The sequence below is a fragment of the Natator depressus genome, chromosome 9 (genome assembly GCF_965152275.1).
Source record: "Natator depressus isolate rNatDep1 chromosome 9, rNatDep2.hap1, whole genome shotgun sequence".
NCBI lineage: Eukaryota > Metazoa > Chordata > Testudines > Cheloniidae > Natator > Natator depressus.
In genome coordinates, this window is record NC_134242.1 from 8,645,538 (window position 1) to 8,670,668 (window position 25,131).

At 48.2% G+C, this 25,131-nt stretch overlaps 1 long non-coding RNA gene across 2 annotated transcripts in view; it reads right to left on the reverse strand.

Annotated features, from left to right (window-relative positions):
• Positions 1-12,368, reverse strand: part of LOC141993360 (uncharacterized) — a 29,949-nt gene extending 17,581 nt beyond the window's left edge. Inside the window, exons 1-3 of one of the 2 annotated variants that reach the window (XR_012640824.1) lie at positions 12,004-12,368; positions 3,301-3,346; positions 2,815-2,927 (exon numbers count right to left, since the gene is read on the reverse strand). This is a non-coding gene — a long non-coding RNA (uncharacterized LOC141993360). Of the gene's footprint in view, positions 1-2,814; positions 2,928-3,300; positions 3,498-12,003 lie in introns of those variants that run through there. The other variant, XR_012640823.1, reaches the window with a different exon arrangement.
• Between the last annotated feature and the right edge of the window lie 12,763 nt (positions 12,369-25,131).

Below are 25,131 nucleotides of genomic sequence, written 5' to 3' on the forward strand. Positions count from 1 at the left end.
ACAGACATTAGCCAGGGCAGCCAGCCTGCTTTACATAAGGCTGTGGGCTGCAGTTCTGAGAACTTGGCACTGAGGAGAAGCTCGGCAGTAAAAGGGTCTCGTTTTTCTTTTGAAGGCCCAGCCTGCTCTGCTCTCCTCTCCCCAGCCCAACCCACAGCTGCCCAGGGGCTGGGCTCTTTGGCTCTGCCTTCCTCCAGGGGTCATTGTGGGGCCCTTCTGGCTCCCCCCGCCTCGAAATGTCATCATGATCCCTGCCCCCTGCTTCCTCGGTGCCATGGCAGGGCTCAAACTGATCAGCTCCACACCGATCAGCTCCACACCACCCGGTGCCATGACAGAGGCCAATGCTGCTTGCCACCCTTGCCATCCCTCTGGTGCCATGGCGGGCCCCACCCTGCTCCACGGCCTCCACCTACTACCATCATCCTGCCCCTTTGCCACAGTGGGGGAGAGGTTGCATAGTCCCTCAGCAACTGGAGGACTGAAGCTGGCAGCAGCCTGCAAAGCCAAATTAGAGCTCCCCAAGAGGCTCGTGTGCGAGGCCTGGAGCATCAGCCGTGGGGAAGGAGAAGTGGCCTGTGCCCTCTGCTGCTCGGTAACATCTCTGGAATCATTAGCTCCTTTAATGGCATTAGGCAGATCGTGCAGGAAGCACACGGACGTCCCTGATTAATCTGCAGATCAGGAACATCCGTAACCCATTTCCTGGGCATGTCAGGGCTGGACAGGGCAAGAATTCTGGCTGAGCTGCCTCAGTGAAGCACGAACCAGAGTGAGCTTATCTGGAGCAAAGGGAGGTGGGAATAGACCAGGGGTGGCCAAACGTATTGACCCTCCGAGCCGCAAATGACTGTCTTCAGAAGTTTGAGAGACGCGGGAAGTGCCTGCTGGGGCTCGGGGCTTCAGCCCTGCTCCTGCTGAAGCTCCGAGCCCCGGCAGGCGTGCCTGGTGGGGCTGAAGCCCTGGGGCCTCCCTCCCCACAGGGCAGAAGCCCTTGCTCCACCACCCCACCACAAAGCAGAAGCTCTCCCCTCCCCGCAGTCTGGTAGGCAGAGAATGGAGGGGTTGGGGGAGGGGGGCGCTGTGTGAGCTGCACTTTAACTGTAAAAGAGCCACATGTGGCTCACAAGCCGTGGTTCGGCCACCCCTGGAATAGACAGCACTGGCACCAGTTTCAGGGTCTCCGCTGCACTTGGAGGTGCGACTGCGGCTCAGGTAGGCCTACCCACCTAGCTTCCATCTAGCTAGAGCGGCTAAAAGTAGCAGTGAAGACACAATGGTGTGGCTGGACAAGGCCGCCTGGAGCCCTAGGTACCTACTCGTATAGCTAGCCTGCACTGGGGTCTTTGCTGCTCTCTTTAGCCATGCTAGCAAGGTTATGGCTAGCCTGGGTAAGCTGCAGTCACTCCTTGCAGTACAGACAGAACCTCAGAGGACTGGGTGTGAGGGCGGATGCCAGAAACCCGAGGCACAGCACAATTTCCCCAGCAGTTTAGAGCTACATGGGTGTACAAGAGAGGAGAGGAGAGTGCCCAGAGGGGGGGATGTTTTGGGAGAAGCAGACTCCTGTCACCCACTCTTTGGAACAGGTGTAAGTGGCCAGCAGGTTCCTCTGGAAATACGTGCTCAGAAACCCTCGGAAAAGTCATATGGCCGACTTCAGCGTCTAGTGACAACCTGCAAAATGTAACCCAGGCTCAGCTGGACTAGAAGAAACCTGCCCCGAAAAGCAAAAAAAGCTGTGACTCAAGAGAGGGCAGTTGGCCGACAGGACCATGGAGGGATGATGTATAAAATATCCTAGCATCAGGTCCTCTTTCTGCCACATTTTACATGCTTCATCTCAAACGTGTCGCCATTAAAACGATGAGATAATGGATCAGATTATCATTCTCTGGCGAAGAGCGAAGCCAGCTTCCAGTAAGCCCCCGCTGGGCTATGGGGCCCAGGGGCACTGGGGTGTCAATCCAGATTCTGTTTGGAAAGGAACTGTTTGTAGGCACAGAAGCATACAGAAGAAAGTGAGTAAAGACTCCGGATGGGCCAGTCCTGGATTTATATTGGACATTCAACTTCAATAGCTAGTTTTCTACAAATAAATCCAATATTTATTTCCAACAAGTTGCTGGCGGGAGGGATAGGAAGGAAGGACACTTCTTGAATAATTGTACAACCTTCAAGAAAAGCCATAAATTACCCAGCTCTATCTGTCACTATAATTTCCAGCCAAAGTCCTAATGAATCTTTCCAAACAATAGTGTAAGGACAGGCCTAAAAATGTACTGGACCTTACAAGCACTAGGGTAAGCAATGCAGAGGTATTAATAATAACCAGGAGACATCTGGAGCCAAAGTTGTGCCATGGGGACTGGGACTGTACATGTAGCAAACTCCGCTTCTGTTTGTGGCTGCTGCCTAAAGTCTCCAGTGGCACCAGTGAGCTGAGTAGCTGGGTACTGGGGCAGTGCCAGGGCAGCCGGTGGTAGGGATGTGTGGATTCTAAATGAAGGGCACAGGCAAGAGGGGGTTCCAAAGCAATGGGGGTTATAGTGCATTCTAGAGCAACGGGGATGGGAAGTGGGTTGCCAGGGTAGGGGAGAGGGACTCTAGCACAGTGGGGGCGAGGTGGGTTTTAGAGCAGAATGATGGTCAGAATGGAGTGTGGGTTCTCGAAAAGAAGGGAGGGAAGGAAAGTGGGGTTTTAAAATAGTGTGTTTGGTGGGGGGGGGGGAGAGAAAGGAGGTTTTAGGGCAGCCACCAAAGCAGGGAGGCTTTGGCTTTCAGAGGAAGGAGGAGAGCATTGCATCTACTCACCCATCACATGGTTCTGAGAAGACAGCCATGGCGTCCGAAGGACAAGATGGATATGAAGATGGGGATTAGTCCCTAGGAGTCCACCTCAGATACCAGAAAGATATCTCAGCCTCCTGGGAAGAGAGCAGAACCTTGTCCTCTTAGGAGAGGCTTTTGACCGATGACCCCTATAATAGCCCTGTGCAAGAAAGAGGACGGGGTGGAGTGGCCCCTGCTCCTTAAAGCTACTACCCTTAGGGGTAGGAGGTATAACCACAGGGTAGGAAAAATCTGCAGGCTAGGAAGGGAGCCCAAGTTTTATCTTGCTCCAAGGGTCTACCGCATCCCACTCCATATGGAAAAGCCTTTAAATTACAGGGCCTTTTGTGATAATACCCTTGAGTCGGGAGGGTCAATAGATTAAATTGCCTTGACATAAATATAGGCTCACACAGGATGGAAACCATTATACCCAAGGACGGTTGAGAAAAAAAAAATCTCTTCTACCTGAAACAGCATTCGGAGACTGCCAGAGATCGCAAACCCAGTTTCTCTAATGGATGGAAAAGGTTCTTATCAGAGGGCTGTCCCAACAGAAATGTGAACTTGAAACAAGCTGTACAATCAGAAGATACACAATAATTCAGCAAACTTTGGCCCTGGAGTTTTGGTACATTGAACAAGAGTGAGAGAGACAGATTTCTGTCCCTACTCTAGCACGGAGTGCATCCAAGTTAACATGCTGGAAAGAAAAGCACACGCTCTGATCGGCAGTAACAAAACAGGGGAAACGACTTAAATAAACCACTAATCTAAGAATCACTTCTCTACATAGCTAATTCAAACTCACCTTTGTCCCTTTTCTCCTAAGTCTTTTTCAGTGAAAAGCATGTGAGAAAATCACTTCAATTCAGAGAGCACTTCAATTCAGAGAGCACAGGGCAGGATGGGGCAAGGGGGAACTTAACTTTGCTTTCCATGGATACATGTGTCTTCTTCCATTATTCAACCTGTAGGCAACAATGTCTTCAGCCTGGAATCTCTTCTTTATGGTGCCCTTCTGCGACTGATTCCTTAGCATTCAGATGGAAGAGCACATCCATTTAAATTTCCCTACTCCACTAACAAAGCCCGGCTGAAGGTGTCAAAAAGGTGTCAGCTGAAGGTGTCAGCTTGTAATAGAGAAAATGCTTTAATTACAGCCCTATTGTTCCTTGTGTGGGGCTTCCACTGAAGTCAATAGGTGCATGGAACAGTGATTTCTATCAGGATCAAGGTAGCTGAATCATTGCTTTCCGAAGAAACAATAATAAAGCTGCCAAGACTCTTAACTAAGAGTCCAATTATATCTGAAGTCACCAATACGCTGTCAGTTCCCCCTCCCCCTCCCCCCAAGAATATCTTGCACTTCACGTGCTATTCTTAGACCGAGGACATGTGTCTAGATTTGCAGCAGGCTTCCATTGCATAGCTGGATCACGCATGGTCTGCAAACAGCTCCAGAGACTATCTGCCCCCCCCCCCATCACCATCATATCTGAAAACCTTCAATCTTTAATGTATTTATCCTTACAACACCCCTCTGAGAAAGGGCAGAGCTATTCCTTCCATTTTATAGATGGGGAACTGAGAAACAGAGAGACTGAGACACATCCAAGGACACATAGGAGCAGGGAATTAATCCAGGTCTCTTGGATCGCAGGCTAGTTTCCTAAATATTAGACCATCCTTCCTCTCCCATACCTGTGAAGCACCTTCCTCTGGAGAGACTCCAGCTGCTATTTCCTGCATCTTCCACGTCAGAACATTATTTACTGAGCCCTCAAATGCAGCGGGAAACACCTCAGTCTCTCATCTGCTTGAACCACTATCATGCGAGTCACATGGCCATGATGCACCATGGGAGATGCAGTCCAGCTAATGAGCTCAGCTCACAGAGGAGAAAGAGGGTATGAGGAACCCAAACTACAACTCCCATGAAGTTCCTGTGGGACAGAAATTCCAATTTTCGACCAGTCCTAGAAATTATAAACATTAGGACACAGTTTTAAATTACATGACACAAGACCTGTGTCACTCAGGGCACTGGATAGACAGGGAATGAGTCAGACGGCTGCAAGAGGAGAAAGGAGGTTCTCTTGCAAATGAGACACTGGACTGGAACCCAGGAGAGTTGGGCTGTATTCCTGATTCTGCCAGAGATTTCTTATGTGATTTTGGGCTCGACACTATCCCAATGCATACAGCATAAAGGGGGTGAATTAAAAGCACCTGGCCAATCTTAATTCTGGCATTTCCTAACCTTTGAGTGCTGCACTTTGCAACCTTAAGATTGTTTTAAATATACTTTTTTTATGTAACATCAGCTAAGTTCACCCTTTGTCTTCATTAGGTTTGAAGAATCCACCAGGTGAGAGGAGCAGAACCGAATGACCAGCAGTCATCTCGCCTGCAGGTAACTGGCAGCCTAACAGCATCTTGTAAGGATGGGGATAGAAGGGAGACGTACAGTTCTAGTCTGAGATTTTTAAAAAATGGGTGTTGCAAGTTAGGACCCTACATCCGTATCTAGGCACCTAAACAAACAGCCTCATTTTCCAAAGGTGCTGAGAACCCAGCAGCTCCCATTAACTTCACTGCTAATGAGAGGTGGAGTTAAGTCAGGTAAGCAGCTGTGGCTCCCAGAACCCAGCTGAGCAGTGAGCAGAAAGCAGCTAACAGTGAGGCTCTTAAGAGAGTGTGTGTGTGTAGATTGTAACAGAGCAGGAGCTAATTGCTTAGATACTCCCAGGCTCCAACAGCTGAAAGGAGATCACTTGAGGTATGAAGTGTCAGCTGAGATACAGATGGCAACCAATGGAGCCAAGACAGTTTGATGCAGTCTGCAGAAGATGTGCAAAGCCTCTATTTCTGAACAGAGACCCAGGCACGCAGCACCAGCTGCTCTCCATTCCAGAGGAGAAGATGGAGGGACTGGAACAGCCGCTCTGCGTTTCTGAGATACACCAGCAAAGCCAAATTGGGTAGGTCACAAAAGGGGGTGCGGTGACTCAGCAGACGTATGTGTCAGGGCGAGACTCCAGAGGAGGAGATGTAAAGGACAATAAAGGCAGAGAAGAAGGGAAATGCATCTGGAGTCATTTAACAGCCACCCGCATTAGGTGTTTTGATAGTGATAAGAGGATGATCAGACTGAGAAGAGGCTAAGGACTGAAGCGGCCCAGGTGATGATCACAAGACAAACCCTGAAAGGGAGCCACCATGCAGTGAGAAGAGACAGGTGATCCTGACTGGCAATTCTCTACTGAGGATTACGGCCTGGAAAAGAGAGGTAAGAAGAGCACAATGAATCCTCAGGGATGCTGGGGCATCTGCACTGGAACCAGTGACCCCAGAGGAGAGAGACTGGGTAGATTCAGGCTCATTTTAGTGACCTGGGGAGAGAATGGAAGGATGGGTATATGCAAGTATCTTTTGGAGACCCAGTGCCAATGGTAAGTTAAGACAGACACTCGAGTCCAACTGACATAGGTGCTGATGATGTAGCTGGGAAGTGATGAGAGGTGACCAGTTGGATTAGACAGTCTCCACTTAGAGAGAGGACCAGCAGGTTGGCTCGGGAACCAGCAGCACTTGTCAGACGGGCTTTAAACTAAGTGGGTAGGGAGGAGGGGGGATTGTTTTTGGTTCAGAAGGAAAAGTCTAACATAAAAACAAGACAGAAGAGGGAGATGTTCTGCAAGAGAAGATGCATAATAAAAGTAAGAGGAGTAGAAATGTCCTTACATGCTTTGTACAAAGAAGAGGCATATGGGAAACAGGCCTGGTGAGTGAGACTGACTGATGGGGATTAGGTCCATAGCTAAAACCTGGTGGTGCAATTTTCATAGACTAAGACTTTAAGGCCAGAAGGGACCATCATGATCATCTAATCTGACCTCCTGCACATCGCAGGCCACAGAACCTCCTCCAGATGTTCTTCTGTGCAGGAGGGCGAGAAAGGAAGGAGAGGCAGAGCTGTGGCACTGCAGTACACGTCAAATGTATTTGCAAAGCCAATGTGGGTCAATCATTTAATGATAAAGTTGGCAGCAAATACTTTGAGTGAAGATATAAGAAATGGGGGGAAAAAGTACAAAGGGCATTTGCTTCCAAGGATGGCAGGAAAGTAAATAAGGAATACGCCTGGGTGGAAGCTTAACTACCAGACATTTATTTCATAACAGATATAATAACCAAGGCTCAAAGAGTTATCATTCATTGTCTGTGCATATGCAGACAGCCAGTAGGTATTTGTGAGTACACTAATAAATCCTCAACATTTTACTTATTTTATCAAGTATATATTCATTTGAAAATTCATATGCCTTTCATTAGTATCATGGTTTAAAAGTTTCAGGCAGCATCCACTCTGGGAGTGGTAACAATACCATGTGACTGAGATGATCAATCAAACACCATGAATATAACGAGCAGATGAAGTGAACAGATTGTGAATACTCCATAGGAGGAAATTTGTTTGCATCAACCATTCAGAGAATACATATTATTTCTATGATAGTAGCACCGAAGAGCTTCATCGTTCTAGGTGCTGTACATACACATACAAGAGACATTCCCTGGCCCAAAGGGTTTACAATCTAAGTAAACATGAGAGACGAAGGACAGGAGAAAGGAAGTATTAGTACCTGCATTTTACATATGGGGAACTAAGGGGCAGAGAGATTAAGTGACTTGCCCAAGGTCACAAGGAGTCAGGGGTAGAGCTGGGAATTGACTCCAAAGCTCCTGAATCCCAGTCCCTTTCCTTCACCAAACCACAAAACCATCCTTCCTCGCTTAAAAGTACCTTTGCAGAAATCAGGATTGGGTCAGAAAGGATTCAAGAACTGAAAAGTGATACGCTTGTAAAAAATATTATTTGCCACCATCTAATTCCACACAGCGGAGCACTCTACGATGCAGAAAGCACAGGAGAAACCATCCGATGTCATGTCATGGAACGGAAGCCACAGAAAACAATGAGCGGGAATAAATGGTCAATTATCAACATGGCAAAAAACCAACAATTGGGCCTCCCAAGGTTCTTTACTAGAACTGGTGTTATTCATTACTGATCTGGAGAGAGAAGCGAGCAATGAGGTGGCAAAGCTTGCAAACTTATTTGCAGTGAGTTTGTCAAGGCTAGTGAACCCTGTGCGGGACTACAAAAAGACCTGACACAGTTAAGCCGCTGGGCAGCACAACAGCTGATGGTGACCACTGCAGGATAATGGCCATTGGTAGGAACCTTTTGAATTACTCCTGCACATTGGCTGATTCCAGATGAACTGCGACCACTCAGGAAAAAGACGTGGGTATCACTGATGAGATGTCCATGAAAATGTCCATATAGCATGTAGAAGTGCTCAAAAAGGAAATGAAATGTTATCGGGCAGGGGCGGGCAAACTTTTTGGCCTGAGAGCCACATCGGGTTTCCGAAATTGTATGGAGGGCCAGTTAGGGGAGGCTGTGCCTCCCCAAACAGCCAGGCTTGGCCCAGCCCCTGCCCCCTATCCAACCCCCCCTGCTTCTTGTCCCCTGATGGCCCCCCCGGGACTCCTGCCCCATCCAACCCCCCCCATCCCCTGACGGCCCCCCCGGGACCCCTGCCCCATCCACCCCTCCCTGTCCCCTGACTGCCCCCCACTGCCCCATCCAACCCCTCCTCTCATTCCTGACTGCCCCCCTGGGATCCCTGCCGCATCCAAGCACCCCTTCTCCCTGACCGCCCCCAGAACCCCTGCCCCTGACTGCCCCCCCTCCTTCCTGACTGCTGGGGACCCCTGCCCCTATTCAATCCCCCTGTTCCCCGCCCTCTGACCACCCCGACCCCTATCTACATCCCCGCCCCCTGACCACCATCCAGAACTCCCCTGCCTTCTATCCAACCCCCCCGCTCCCTGCCCCCTTACTGCACTGCCTGGAGCACCGGTGGCTGGCACCGCGCAGAGCACCGGGTCAGACCGCGGCTCTGCAGCTGCGCTGCCCAGCAAGAGCTCGCAACCCCGCCGCCCAGAGGATTTCGCCAGCGGCGCAGTGAGCTGAGGCTGCGGGGGAGGGGGAACAGCAGGGGAGGGGCCGGGGGCTAGCCTCCCGGGCCAGGAGCTCAGGGGCCAGGCAGGAGCATCCTGGATGTGGCCCATGGGTCGTAGTTTGCCCACCTCTGTTATAGGATGTATAAAGGGTGGGATAGAAAATAATACTGAAAATACTGTAATACCATTATATAAATCTGTCTTCAAATCAAGACGGGATGTCCTTCTGGACGATGTGCTTTAGCCGAACAAGTAATTGGGCTCAGTAGAGGGGTCACTGGGTGAAATGTAATGGCCTGTGATTTAAGGGAGTTCAGACTAGACTATCTAGATCTAGCCTTCTGGCCTTAAACTCTATGAATCTATGAATAAATAGTACATTCTCACCTGGAATACTAACTTCAGTTCCAGTCACCCTATCTCAAAAAGATACAGCAGAAATAGAGGGAAATCTGAGATGGGCAATGAAGATGATTAGTGGCATGGAAAGCTGGAAAAGACTCAGACTGTTTTGACTAGATAGGCAGAGAACAAGTGGGGATATGACAAGGATATATACAAAGCAATGCACAGTATGGAGAAAGTGAACCAGGTACTCCTATTTACCCTTTAACACAATATAAAAACAACGTAATAGTCATTGAAACCAAAAACCCTCCAATTTAAATTCTTTTTCTGCACAGCACACAATTAACCTGGGGAACTCACTGCCACAAGATATCATTGAAGTCAAGACTATTCCAAAAAGGATCCAAGATTTATATGGATAAGACAAATATCCAGTCACATGAGATGGGCTGAGAACTGGTACATTTCAAGAAAGCAAATTTTGGAAACTTAAACCTGAAAGTCATGGTGCAAAGGGCTGAAGTGCTAAATCTATGGCTGTAGAAGAGGGCTGGGGCATCCTAAAAGATAACAGTTACAATTTTTTCTCAGAAAGGAAAATACAAGGGATAAAAAAATCCCCATATTTGATTCAAGGGACTGGCTTGCAGATCTGAGGACAAACCAGGACTGGAAATGAGGAAGGCGAGAAGGCAGGGGAATAACCGAAAACAAGGATACAGAGTCTGTTAAAGCTACAGGGAAAAGATAATGCAACTAAAGAGCAGAATGAGTTAGTGCTAATGAAAAGGTTACACGGACTATGATGGGCTTTTACAGGGATCGAGGGAAAAGAAATGCTAGAGAGACAGTAAGATGATAATAAACAAGACAGGGGCTGGAATGAATGAATGGCATTAAAATGGCTGTTACTGAATTGCTCTTTTTTAAATTGCTCTTTAAGAAGATAACTAAAGAGGCACGCTCAGTTAGAAAGTAATGAAGATCTTGTAAATACACTTACTGATAAAACGCTGGTAAGGGAATTCTGGACAAAGCAAACATCTACAAATCAGCTGGTCCGGACAATGGACATCCTGAATTATTATGGGAATTTGCTAATGAACGTACTGAACCGCTGCCATAAAGAAAAAAATTTTTGGCCAAATTTTCTGCTGATGGAAAGGGGCTCAGTGCCATTGACTTTGACCCAGCTACACCCATTTAGCCAGCAGAGAATCTGGCCCTGGGAGCGCTGGCGAAACATTCAGAGGATTTGTGCCTGGGGAAAGAAATATGAATTCAAACTCTCAACAAATAAACTAAAAGGAAGAGAGAACCTGACAATTAATAACCTGCAAATTAGTTTCAAACACCCGGAACAGAACACAACAGAGACCTGAGATTAAGAAAAAGAAATGTCAGCCCCCAGGAGATAATAGAGCCATGAACAATATAAAAACAGGGGATTTATTAAGGAGAATCTGTGCCAGTCAAACTTGATTGCTGTTTTCCATAGCATTTGCACCCTGAGAGGAGGAAGGGAACTGGCAGATTAGAGCTCGCTGGACTTCACCAAAGCATTCATGGATCAGGGTCTCTCAAAAACCTTGCTCAAAAAAATATTAATTGGCTTGGATATGACACTGTCACTGTGGCTGAAGAGTAGAAGGATCAATGGCAATGTCGCCATAATGAGCTGGAGGAGAAGTCCAGTGGCTGTTACGTAGACCAGGATCGGGCCTGGTCATGGGCACCATGAATGTTGATAACAAGGAAAAGTGTAACAAGCATATTAATTGCATTTGAAGATTATGAGTTGCAAAAACCAGTGAGAACAGAAATAATACAAAGGGAACTAGGAAGGTTAGCAATAGGGGAAGGAATCAGGATGGTAACTAAGCTGGAAAAATGCAAGGGTCTTGGGGGAAAGACATCCCAAACACAGATACCCAATGGGCGGAGAAACCTAGGGAGTAGGGAAGATTTAGGAGACCTAAGGGCAGCTGTAGGCAACAAATTAGACAGGAGCTTGCAAGGCATCTGGTCCCTCCCTCCCAGCCATTGGATACCATATCAGCTTCTTGAGTATTAGGTTATTCTCTGAGCATTAGCGGCATTGTGCAGTGCTGGGTCAGTCTGGTCCATGCTGATTGTTAGTGCAGGGGAGGTACTGTATGGAATTCTCACTCACTAGTGACTGGACGTTCTCTGCCAGGTCAAGGCAACAGCTGCTGCTTTTGGATCTGAGGGTTTAGAGTTCAAATCCTAGCAAGGAACAGGTTCCCCCCAGTGGGTGCTGAGCCACACTGGCTGCACTCAGAGGGCTAGAAGGGTGCACAACAGGGATAGAAGGTTTAAGTCGAAGCCTGTGAGGCTGCGAAGAGAAAGCAGTTTGTCCTGGAACAGCCCCTGCAAGCAGCCTCTTCACCAAGCTTTAGGGAAGCGCACACAGATTTGTTTAGCACACGAGGAAACAAAACAACAAACCAGGAATGGAGAATGGAAATAAAGGCAGAGTGCTTCATCAGAGCGGGTGTTATTTGGGAGAGCTCTCAGAGCTCTCACTCCCCAGACACCTCTGCTTCTCATCGGCCTCATGGAGGCTGACGTTGTGTGAATCTTGCTGAGCAAACCCAAATTATTTTAATTTCTAAATCCAAACAGCTCTAACTATATCATTTCCCTTGTATGGAGCCTGGTAATTCCCTCCCTCTGTTCCCCTTCTAGGGCTATTGGGACCAGCATCTCCTAGAGCTGAAAGGGATAAGAACATCACCAATTAGAAAGTCCTTTCAGGATTACCTCACAAGCTTCCTCAGGATATTTCATCTCTTCCAAAGCTGCTCTTTTCCTGCTTCATGGAACATGCTGATGCCAGGGCCACAGCAAGAGGAATTTCAGGAAGAGAGGGGAAATTAAAAAAGGACAACGCTACAGGTTAAATGGAACATAACATCAGCAGTAGGACGAGCCTGAAGAACCACATTCAGCAATTACTCCAGAATCAAGGAGAGGTGAAACAGACAGAAAAAATGTCCCTATCATACCGAATATCTCAGGCCCATCCTATATCATCCCTTCCATACACTACCATACAGAGAGAGCCCATGTATCCTAGAACTCCCGACAGCTGCAGGCTGCATCTGGCCCACTGGACTCCACAGAGATCATCCAGATGTTGATACTTGGATGTCATGGTGATAGGAACTTTACAAATACCTTAGATTAGATTCAGATTGAAAGAGATAGAAAGGAATTTGTAAATTTCAGTTTCTTTTTGGAAAAACCAGAAAATTTTCAAAATTTCAAAACAGCTATTTTCTGTGCAAATTTTCATTTCCAAAAAAAGCCATTTTTTTAAAATCAAAAGCAAGCTTTTTTTGTCGTCCCCCCATGAAAAAGTAGCCTATGCCTAAGTTCTGAATGAGTTTTAACTATCTGGAAAGTTCACAGGGTTAGCAACAAGCTGGTTATTAACTAGAGAGAGAAGAAAAGGTGAGACTCAGAAAAATTCCCTAAGGGCACATTGTAAATAATTAACAGGTTTACTAGCAAATCCAGCATTTGTTCACACCTTACATGGGGAGGATGCATTGTATTCATACAAAACATTTCATAATGGGGTCCTGCTCCATAAGTAGAGTTCCTAGGCACTACGATAATACAAATAAAATAATCATCTTAACCATGGAGCCATGACCAGTGCCTCCATAGGACAGTCCATTGGGCATTTTTTCTCCTATAATTACCACTCTCTCCTTTTGTCACCCACTAATGTTTTACCCTCATTCCTAGTATTACCCCAGTATATAATGGACTGGAACACCTAGCGTTTAGGGAACATGTATCAGACAAACACGATTTATGCAGCTCTCCCCTCTCATTTTGCAGTCTCCCAGCCTGGCATCTTCATTTCCTTGCAGCCTCCTGGGTTGAGTGACTTATCCTCTTCCTCAAAAGGAAAAGGAGCACTTGTGGCACCTTAGAGACTAACAAATTTATTTGAGCATAAGCCAGTTTCTACCAGTGTCAGGGTTTCTTTGGGTCTGTTTCACTTCCCTTTGCTGTCTGCTCCTTGCCTTTCATTGGGTTGTTTTTTTCCATTTCAGCCAAGGCCTCCAAGCCTCTGCCTCCAGGAATTCACCAAGTCCCCGTCCAATTCCCCCACCCTATATTCCAAGCTGTAGTCCCTCTGATGGTTCCGCTTTCCACACTGAACCATGGCTCTCCAAGCAAACACACCGCTTCTGCTAAACTGTGGCTTTAACCCTTCATTCGCCTTCTAAGTGCAAAGCTCCTGCTTTCACCTCCTGAACGGACAGCTGTGCTGTCAATTTAGGCCTGGGCTGATAGATAGGGTGCCCTGGATGTGTCAGATTGGCAGCTTTGACTCTAGGCCATCTCCCTTCATCTCATGGTAGCCCATCCTCTCATCTTCTCCTGCCTCCAGCTTCTCCTATTCAACACTAACCTCTCTGCCCGAACAGGATCCCTCCTTGCCTCACATTCACACAGCACATTTATCAGGCTCCCTCCCTCCGGCTCTGAACTAGCTCCATGTTACCTGGCTTGCGGCTCTACCTGTCCTTTTTATGACCTGACCAGGCTTCCAGCAGCTTCGCAGGTGATTAATTTGCCAGCTCCTCCTTTCTGCTGCTTATCTGGACATGTCCAGAGGCAACCTGGGCATTTCTACCATGCACTTTATTCCTGGGGTGACCTCGGTTGCTGCCCCTTTAGGCGTCATACAGCAATTGCACTGAGCAACGGTTTCTGAGTTTTAGTTCTGGTTTAAATTCTTTTCCCCTGCTCATGTTACAAAGGAACTGGGGTGTCACAGGGGATCCCGGCACGTCTCTACCAAACTAAAACACCTTTTATTCTCATTAAAGGGGGGGAGAGGGAGTCTCCCTCTTCTCTATCTCCAAGTTTGAAGCTAATTAATTACTATTGACTTTCCCAGCAGACATTCTGGCTTCGGCATTGGTAGAAAGATCAGTGATTTGTGAACCAAAGGCCTCCTGTTTTGGGCCAATGGAAGAATGCGGCGCGCAGCACGTGGCCCCGTTGAGAAAGAAGAGACCATTTCCCAGCTGCTCTCTCTTCAGAAATGGGAGAGAAAGTGGCTGTTTATGAGAAAGAGGGTGGTTGTTTTTCTTGGAAAGAAGCGAAATCCTCAGATAGGGGTAAAATCCTGATTCCGCAGAAAATTAAGCAGTATAGATTTCAGTCGGGTCTGGTCGAAGGTTTATTTCCCTCAAACAAGAGACTTCACATAAATCACTGCTCTCTCCAAGGACGTTTCAAACCTGTGATACAAAACAGAACCTCCACTGTCCATGGAGCAGGCCCTGTCTACACCAAGCATGACAGGACAGGGCGGCCGTCCCTGCAGCCTGAACCCCACACCCCTTTCACTAACCTTTTCTGCAGTCTTTTCCTTCTGTCTGGTTAAACTGTCATCGTGCCTAATAAAACTCTGGCAAAGAGAGAAAATGGAGATGAGCAAGTGATTTGGCCCGGGGCCAGAAGGCACCAGGAGGCTTGGATCCCAGTGACAAATGGGGTCTGGCCCATGCCATCTGACCCAGCATCCAGATAGGCCTCACCACCACTTAGGACTGCACCTGTGGTCTCTGAGCCCTGGGGTCCCACTGGTGAGAGGAAGAAGGGGCAGTTTCAAGGTCTGGGACTTGCTTTAGAAGAACCAAAGATTCTGGTCTTGCAGATGATGCTTGTGTATGGAGGGTGTCAGCGTGCTCAGCCCTGTACAGAACACAGGGTAGGATATGCTCCCTGTCAGGGAATTAGATGGAGACCTCGCCCACACCTGCCAAATGCACAGGAGACATCAGCGGCAGCAGGGAATATTTGTGTTTCAGGCCTGAAAGTGAAAGGCTTCATGCAGGAGGAGGTGGATGGGAATGTGGAGAAGGGAGGGAGTTCCAAGACGAGGCCTGACCTGGAGGAAGGGGAAGGAGAGGACAGCGGAAGAAAGCATAAATGGGGCATCGTGAAAGGGGGATTTGGGACAAGAGACACAGGCGGCCGCAGCACTGTGCAGTACCCTGTAGGGGAGGAGGACATGGCTGGTTCTGCTGTGGAAGTTGAAGGGAAGTGGTGCGAAGGACTGGATCTTTCCACCATATTCTGAGTGGCCGAGAGGTAGTGAGCTGGGAAGCTAGAAGACTGGCAAGGGGAGACTCTGACTGAGCTAGACGTGACTGAACAGCCCTGAGAACCCCCGTTTTCACAGGCCTGTCACCCTGGTGTCTCGCAATCCGAATCCGAGTGCTGAAGGGAGTTGTCAGAGGGATCGCTGAACACAACGAGTGAGCTTGTTGGGGGGAGGAACGAGGGCGCACAGAGCTGACGGCTGGCACATTTCTCACGGGAGGGCTGTGGAAAGGCCCAGAAAAACCCAATGAGTAACAAGCCACCCAGCCTAACAACCATACAAATCACTTTGGTGATAACAGAGACTAACTAATAGCGATGGAAACCTCAGCACTAATGAAATGCAGTGAAGTTAAGCAACCATGGAAATGCCGGCGTAAAGGAGAAGGGCTACCAAACAGACCGTAATGGAAACTTAAATCCCCAGAACTAAAGTGGCATGTTGGGGGGGTGGAGTGGGGGGTTTTCTGTGTGGTCTCTGGATGGTGCTGGACTTTTGATTTCCCAGCTGCTGCTTTCCCAGAGGTGCCCCTGTGAAAGGGGAAGTATGTGTCTGGTACAGAGGCACTGGAATTGGATGCTGCCAATAGAAAACAGGAGGAAATCAGTGGGTTTCTTGCACAGGCCTTGACCCCTTTGCTTTTGAAATGCTTTTTCTTTCCACAAGAGTGTTCAGCACCAGCAAAAAGTGCTGACTCTGAAGTGTGCTTCCTAATGAATTCAGCCATTGCGCTGAGCGTCCTGGCTGGCACTGACAGACCATTTCCCATCAAGCAGTGGGTAGAAAATGGGATTTCAGCTCTTCCTTTTCATGGTAAACGTTTCTGATTCCGCAGGCTGATGTGTTCGCCTCTCGAGTTAATAGACAATAAGCAATGCAGCGTCGTTCCTATTAAGGAGCTAGAAAGGACTCCATTTACATGCAGGGTGAAGAGCGGCGCAGGGAGGGCTGGAAAAGAATACCCCCCAAGTGTCAGCATTGCATTTAGGGGACTCAAGGAACAGTGCAAGGGGGGAGGGAAGCTTGTTCTCTCTCCCACAATGGAGATGGTCTGGGAGGACGGGTAAATTATACCAGAAAAGGCCCTTTTTTGTGATATGTCCTTTGCTTTCCAAGCAATTTGAATCAAAATGACTTATGTAAAAGCAACCTCAGAAAACGGTCCCAGCGGCCTTTTCTTTGTTATTGGGACAGAGCTCTCTTCCTCCCACACCCCTACTTTCTTCATCTCGCTTCCCCCTCTGCTGCTTTTGGAGAGCAGCAAACTAGTGTTGTGCCTGTGCGATACATTGTGCCTTGCTGGAGAGAGACAAGGAATAGAGACCAAACCCGTTCAGCCACCATCCGTCTTCTCTACGGTCTGCAAGGGGCCAGTGGAACAGAGTGACCAGGAGTAAGCTGGACAGAGAGTACATTTGCTGTAGAATATTTATTAATTGCATTAAAAAAGCCCACATTAAGAGAATGATACAGGCACACTGACTGTCCGCTTAAATGGTCGCAAAGTGACAAATCACAAAAATTCAGTTTCTGATCAAGCCTCTTAAATAGCAAGGCTTGAATTTTCTTTTTTAAAATGGTTTTAAATGAAAAATTACAATGGCTTTTCACGCTCCTGATGATGTTCGTAATGATCTTTTTCAGCAAGGGAAAGACTAAGCGCCTGATTCAGGACAGGACTTTAACCTGTGCTTAACTTTAAGAACGTGCTTAACAGCACTTCCTGGACAGGGTTGCCCTCCTGAACCAGGGGCTAACTGACGAGACAGGGGCACCAGTGAAACTGACTATACACAAAGTGCAGTTAAATGGACAAATTGCGATTTTCAACGGACAGGCTCCTAACTCCTTTAGGCTCCTCCCAAAGTCCCAACCAAAAGGTGACAAGATGGTAAAAGAGAAAATATTTTTTTTGCTAACTTCTTTCAGTTAAAGTGATCTAAGGGGTTACTTGTGATTACAGTAGGTGTACAGTGAAAATTTGCTGGCATATATACAGCCCACTTCAGTTTACAACTAATTTAGCTTCATAAGTAACGGTGTCATCCCCTGTATTGCCTCTAAGAAAGGCTGCAATTGCACTTATGTGCAGTTAAATTAGCTTTGCAATTAGCTGTCTCTTCTCCAACACTGTGCCTAAGTAAGGCTGTGCAGTACATGAGAGCAGGCAAAAGAAACTCCCTGGAGGCTAGAGATGCTCTTGTATAAGTCTGAAACACAGTGGGCATAGGGGCAGAATGGAAACTGGAATGGGACCTTCCCTCTCCTACCACAAAACTATTCACCTGCAGCACATGTGTGACTGAAGAGAAGTGTTTGCCTCCCTGCATCCTCAGATGGCTAAACGGTTCTAGACAAGAGCGACAGGGAACGGGACAGCAAAGGGGGCAGGTGTTAGAAATGGTCCATGCAAGCAGGAGGCATTTGCTCAATTGCACCGAGCTGTTCCTGAATGCATAGAGTCCCCCCATGCTCTTCCCTGCTGAGATTATGAAACCCCACTCCCTTAAAGCCCAGCTGGGAGCCTTACAGGCCTTTAATCTCCTGGCAGTCTCTGTGCTCGTGTGCAGCAGCAATCCCATACCCGCTATCCTGAGGGCCTTTGTGGAGCATAGTCTATAGACAAAGTAACAGAGTCCCTATCTGTAAGTCACTGCCTTCTTCTAGCTCTCTGGACCCCACCCTAGCGCTAGTCTTTGCCTTCTGAGCCTTGCTGCAAACCTAGTGATCTCCTGGTCCCTTTCCTCACTGGGCCTGGCTATTTTCTCTCCCTTTGTTAGCCCAGAGTCCCTTTTAGCGCTCAGCTTCCCTGATCTGACTGGCTGCTTTTCCTCCTCCTCCAACCCTGCTTTTTGCTCCCTGGTGAGCCAGGTGCTCTGGCCTAGCTCCATGAGAGATCTTTAAAACCATTGCTTCACATGGTTGGCTAAGAGCCACGGTCATGGGATTCCCAGGGGAAGGGGGTTCTGTTCCACAGCCCTGCAAACTGGACTAACATCCCTTCCCTCCATGGGAGGCAGGGAGAGACTGTGCTTTCGCTCTGTGTAATAAACCAGACCGAGGGTTAGAGATCACATACATAGGCCCCCTTCTAATCACTCCCATCTCAAGGCTGCCTGAACCACCCCTCCTGGTTATCCATTTGTAATGCACAAGCCCAGCATGGAGAGTGTCTGCGTCTCTGCTTTCCAGGCCAGTGCTGGAGAAAACACAGTATGTGGTACACATGGCTGTGGCCCCCTCCTCCACTGCACGTGCGATGAGTCAGCCGAAGCCAGGATCCAGCCCAATAATGCCAGCTGCGCGCAACGTGCACATGGCCCCCGCTTCTCCAAGCCAGCAGGAGACGCAGCGCCGATTATCTTTATTTTTATACAGCTCAGAAAGCACCTTACAAACTGATTCTAATCCCAGAGATCACTCACCCAGCACTGAAACGCAGCCATCTCTGGGGAGGAACCTGGCAGCTGCGTAAGAGCCATGCTGCTGTTTAGGGTAGGAAGTGAAGACTTGTGTTTCCAGTTTAAACTGCAAGACAATTTCAGGGAGGCAGGAGGTCGTTACTCACACTGAACACCTGTGCTAACATCGCCTCTTGCTAAAAGGACATTTAGTGACCACAAACAGGCACGGCCCCGGTTTCACATCCCTGAAAGAGGATCCTAGCACCACTGCGAAACCAACACTGTACAAAAGTACGAGGGTAAAGACTGACTTAGAGAGAGAAAGGCTCCTTCTGAATCTCCAACACCATGTCCACAGCACCTGGGATTTCCTTGGAGTCTCCCACATTTCTAATCCACCTCAAACCTGTATAGGTTGCGAGGTCTCATAAGATCATCGTCTATGGCACTATGGCCACTGGTACCCCTAACATGCCAGCTGCCCCACCCCCCACCACACACACACACACGGCTTTTGGTTTATCGAGAGCAAATCGTGCCAGACAAAATTGGTCACTCTTTTGGGAGGGAACAAACCTGGTAGATTGGGAGACGATAGAAGAATGTATCATCATAAATCCTGATTTCTAGTGAAGCCTTTAATGGTGTGTCTGTTTCGTGACATCTTACTTGAAAAAACTGATTCAAACTGGTTCGGATATGCACAGTACCACATAGGTGGAAAACGAGCCGAAGGACCGTAAGCAAAAGGTAACAATAACATGTTGAGAGGAAAGAGCTGCTTGGAGCCGAAAGGGTCTGTGTGAGGTTTGGCTTTATCTCACACCTTCAAGTAATTATCTAGAAGAGGGAACAAACAGCACATTAATTAAATGTTCAGAGGACATTACACGGAGAGGTGTTACAGACACCAGCAGACAGACCGAGGAGTAATGCGAAGGGGCCTAGCGAGGGGAGAAGTATTGAAAAAATGAAATTCAACCTGGCCAACTGCAGCTAATCCATCTGCGGGGTAAAATAACCCGAAACTCAGACGCTCCACGGGAGGGTGAGGCCTGGGGAGCTGGAGGTGGATCCAACAGGGCCTCGTAGGTAATATGAGGGTGAAAAGCCCAACTGCAATTCTGGGCTGCGAAACGATTGAGGATCTGTGACATACCGGGGCACGATACAGACTAGAAGGGGGCTGTGTCACCCCTGTCTTGTAACCCTGGGTGCCTTACAATGCCTTGCTGAAGTAGCTCTCACCTGGGTCACTCATAAACAGCCTTCCAGCATGCAAGCCACAGCCTGAGTGTCTGCGTGCAATTGCAGCCTTCCAGCTACACTCTGGCTCTCACCAGTCTTGGTTCTACTGCAGGGTGGCCCCAACACACCCCGAGTCCCAGATTTCCCCCCGGAAACATATGTCCTGTACCGCCCAGCTTTCTCCTGAGCAGTACAAATATATTAAGTCCATTATTCCAGCTTATTACCTCAAATAGAGTTACCCACACACTTCAATTTAAACACACTAGATTAGAAAAAACAATAAAAAGTTTTTAACTACAAAGAGAGAGATTTGAAGTGAATATAAGTAATGAGGCATACAAGTCAGAAACGGTTACAAGAAAACCAAAGATAAAATGCCTGCTAGCGTCTACTTAAGAAACAATCTTAGTTGCAAATCAAACTTTCTCACCACGTGCTCTAGCAGATTACTGACCAAACTTTCAGGTCAGGTCCCCTCCCCTAGAGTCCAACTGTTGTTTCCTTTTGTCTTTTCAGGTACGTTGGTGTGTTTGTCCCGCCTTTTCATAGTTTCAGTTCCCCTCTTGAAAAGCATTTCCAGCTGAGAACCAGGAGACAGAGCCTATGTGGAAGGATGTTCCCTGCTGCCTTTTTTCACCTGTTGGATCTTCCTTTGTTTCCCTTCCTGCTTGATGACTCTATTTACCGCTTAAATGCAATTTAAAGCAAGCACACATTCCTTTGTTTAGGACTTCTGTTTGGACAGGGCAGTGGGTTTTAGAACATGTGTCAATAACATCATAGAATCATAGAATCACAGAATATCAGGATTGGAAGGGACCTCAGGAGGTCATCTAGTCCAACCCCCTGCTCAAAGCAGGACCAATCCCCAACTAAATCATCTCAGACAGGGCTTTGTCAAGCCTGACCTTAAAAACTTCTAAGGAAGAAGATTCCACCACCTCCCGAGGTAACGCATTCCAGTGTTTCACCACCCTCCTAGTGAAAAAGTTTTTCCTAATATCCAACCTAAACCTCCCCCACTGCAACTTGAGAACATTACTCCTCATTCTGTCATCTGCTACCACTGAGAACAGTCTAGATGCATCCTCTTTGGAACCCCCTTTCAGGTAGTTGAAAGCAGCTATCAAATCCCCCCTCATTCTTCTCTTCTGCAGACTAAATAATCCCAGTTCCCTCAGCCTCTCCTCATAAATCATGTGTTCCAGACCCCTAATCATTTTTGTTGCCCTCCGCTGGACGTTTTCCAATTTTTCCACATCCTTTTTGTAGTGTAGGGCCCAAAACTGGACACAGTTCTCCAGATGAGGCCTCACCAATGTCGAATAGAGGGGAACGATCATGTCCCTCAATCTGCTGGCAATGACCCTACTTATACATCCCAAAATGCCATTGGCCTTCTTGGCAACAAGGGCACACTGTTGACTCATATCCAGCTTCTCGTCCACTGTAACCCCTAGGTCCTTTTCTGCAGAACTGCTGCTTAGCCATTCGGTCCCCAGTCTGTAGCGTGCATGGGATTCTTCCGTCCTAAGTGCAGGACTCTGCACTTGTCCTTGTTGAACCTCATCAGATTTCTTTTGGCCCAATCCTCTAATTTGTCTAGAGCCCTCTGTATCCTATCCCTATCCTCCAGCGTATCTACCTCTCCTCCCAGTTTAGTGTCATCTGCAAACTTGCTGAGGGTGCAATCCACACCATCCTCCAGATCATTTATGAAGATATTGAACAAAACCGGCCCCAGGGCCGACCCTTGGGGCACTCCACTTGATACCGGCCGCCAACTAGACATGGAGCCATTGATCACTACCTGTTGAGCCCGACAATCTAGCCAGCTTTCTATCCACCTTATCGTCCATTCATCCAGCCCATACTTCTTTAACTTACTGGCAAGAATACTGTGGGAGACCATGTCAAAAGCTTTGCTAAAGTCAAGGAACAACACGTCCACTGCTTTCCCCTCATCCACAGAGCCAGTTATCTCGTCATAGAAGGCAATTAGATTAGTCAAGCATGACTTGCCCTTGGCGATCCATGCTGACTGTTCCTGATCACTTTCCTCTCCTCTAAGTGCTTCAGAATTGATTCCTTGAGGACCTGCTCCATGATTTTTCCAGGGACTGAGGTGAGGCTGACTGGCCTGTAGTTCCCAGGATCCTCCTTCTTCCCTTTTTTAAAGATGGGCACTACATTAGCCTTTTTCCAGTCGTCCAGGACCTCCCCCGATCGCCATGAGTTTTCAAAGATAATGGCCAATGGCTCTGCAATCACATCCACCAACTCCTTTAGCTCTCTCGGATGCAGCGCATCCGGCCCCATGGACTTGTGCACGTCCAGCTTTTCTAAATAGTCCCAAACCACTTCTTTCTCCACAGAGGTCTGGTCACCTCCTCCCCATGCTGTGCTGCCCAGTGCAGCAGTCTGGGAGCTGACCTTGTTTGTGAAGACAGAGGCAAAAAAAGCATTGAGTACATTAGCTTTTTCCACATCCTCTGTCACTAGATTGCCTCCCTCATTCAGTAAGGGGCCCACACTTTCCTTGACTTTCTTCTTGTTGCTAACATACCTGAAGAAACCCTTCTTGTTACTGTTAACATCTCTTGCTAGCTGCACCTGCAGGTGTGATTTGGCCTTCTTGATTTCATTCCTGTGTGCCCGAGCAATATTTTTATACTCTTCCCTGGTCATTTGTCCAATCTTCCACTTCTTGTAAGCTTCTTTTTTGTGTTTAAGATCAGCAAGGATTTCACTGTTAAGCCAAGCTGGTCGCCTGCCATATTTACTATTCTTTCTACACATCGGGATGGTTTGTCCCTGTAACCTCAATAAGGATTCTTTAAAATACAACCAGCTCTCCTGGACTCCTTTTCCCCTCATGTTATTCTTCCAGGAGATCCTGCCCATCAGTTCCCTGAGGTTGTCAAAGTCTGCTTTTCTGAAGTCCAGGGTCTATATTCTGCTGCTCTCCTTTCTTCCTTGTGTCAGGATCCTGAATGCGACCATCTCATGGTCACTGCCTCCCAGGTTCCCATCCACTTTTGCTTCCCCTACTAATTCTTCCCAGTTTGTGAGCAGCAGGTCAAGAAGAGCTCTGCCCCTAGTTGGTTCCTCCAGCACTTGCACCAGGAAATTGTCCCCTACACTTTCCAAAAACTTCCTGGATTGTCTGTGCACCGCTGTATTGCTCTCCCAGCAGATATCAGGGTGATTGAAGTCTCCCATAAGAACCAGAGCCTGCGATCTAGTAACTTCCGTGAGTTGCCAGAAGAAAGCCTCGTCCACCTCATCCCCCTGGTCCGGTGGTCTATAGCAGACTCCCACCACGACATCACCCTTGTTGCTCACACTTCTAAACTTAATCCAGAGACACTCAGGTTTTTCTGCAGTTTCATACCGGAGCTCTGAGCACCCTTACATACAATGCAACTCCCCCACCTTTTCTGCCCTGCCTGTCCTTCCTGAACAGTTTATATCCATCCATGACAGTACTCCAGTCATGTGAGTTATCCCACCAAGTCTCTGTTATTCCAATCACATCATAATTCCTTGACTGTGCCAGGACTTCCAGTTCTCCCTGCTTGTTTTGCAGGCTTCTTGCATTTGTGTATAGGCACTTGAGATAACTTGCTGTTTGTCCTGCTTTCTTAGTATGAGGCAGGAGCCCTCCCCTTTCGCTTTCTGCTCGTGCTTCCTCCCGATATCCCACTTCCCCACTTACCTCAGGGCTTTGGCTCCTTCCCCCGGTGAACCTAGTTTAAAGCCTTCCTCACTAGGTTAGCCAGCCTGCTTCTGAAGATGCTCTTCCCTCTCTTTGTTAGGTGGAGCCCGTCTCTGCCTAGCACTCCTCCTTCTTCAAACACCATCCCATGGTGAAAGAGTCCAAAGCCTTCTCTCCGACACCACCTGGGTAGCCATTCGTTGACTTCCACGATTCGACGGTCTCTACCCAGGCCTTTTCCTTCTACATCATACAAGGGGATTTTATAACTTTGCATACAGTGTTGCCACACATATTTAATCAGGAGAATACTGACCAGCGAATTACGAGTTTTCAAATGATACCTCACGAGTCATACCTTGGACAAAGATTATTACACAGTGTGCAGGATGGGAATACAGAGACGTATTCTGTCCAGGATCTCAGTACTGAGCACGGAGGGGCTGCCCCCCTCTGTGTACAGCTCTGGGGAGAACCCTTTCCCCACTGGGTACTCAGTTCTGGCCCCTCAGTCGCAGAGCAGGGAGGAGACTGTCCTGGGGAGACCCCACCTGGGATGTAATGCTCTGTTCTGGGCTTCTCAGCCCCAGAGGCCTAGAGAGCATTCACAGAAGAGCAGTAAAATAGGATTCGCTTAGGAGGAAAGATGAACAGTTAAAACCACCCAGCAGACTTTCCAAGTGCTCCCATTATCCCTGTACATATGTTCACAACCAATCCAAGTCCCACTCTGTCCTGCATCTTCCCCCAGACAGCTCCCAGCACCTAGGGGTCAGCCAGATGACCTTGGTGTCCAGCGCAGGATCTGCCGGAACACCCTCCAGCACTGGGGCAGTCAGTCCCAGGAGCCAGGCAGCAGCTCGCAGCCTCAGCCTTGAGCTACAAGCTCTGCTCAGCAGGGAGCCAGGGAAAGAATCCTTCACACCCCAGCCTCCAAAGTCACTCTGTGGTGGCTATTGCAGAGCTCAGGGTGCAGAAAATCCTCCATGTCCCAGTGCACGCCCCCTGCTGTCGGTGAGGGAAGAGGGAAGGTCCAGGTAGCAGCAGTTCCTCCTGCCCCATCGACCACGTGACCTGGCCCCAGTCCGCTCTGCAGGGGCCCATCAGGAGCTGACTTCCACAGTGGAGCTTCCCTCCACGAGTGCCTCTTACAAACACGGCACTTTGCCAGAGAAGCGGGCGTTGTATCAAACAGAGGCAGTTCTACCCTTGCTCCAAGCGCCTTTCAGCCACCCAGAAAGAAACAAGTCCGGGGTCCCTAGTCCACACACCCCTTCCAGATGACCGAGGCAGAGCCTCATGGACATGTATGGAGCATGGCTAACTCAGCAGATCCAGCCCACGCAGTGCTTCTAAGATTAATGTCAGTCCAGGATGAG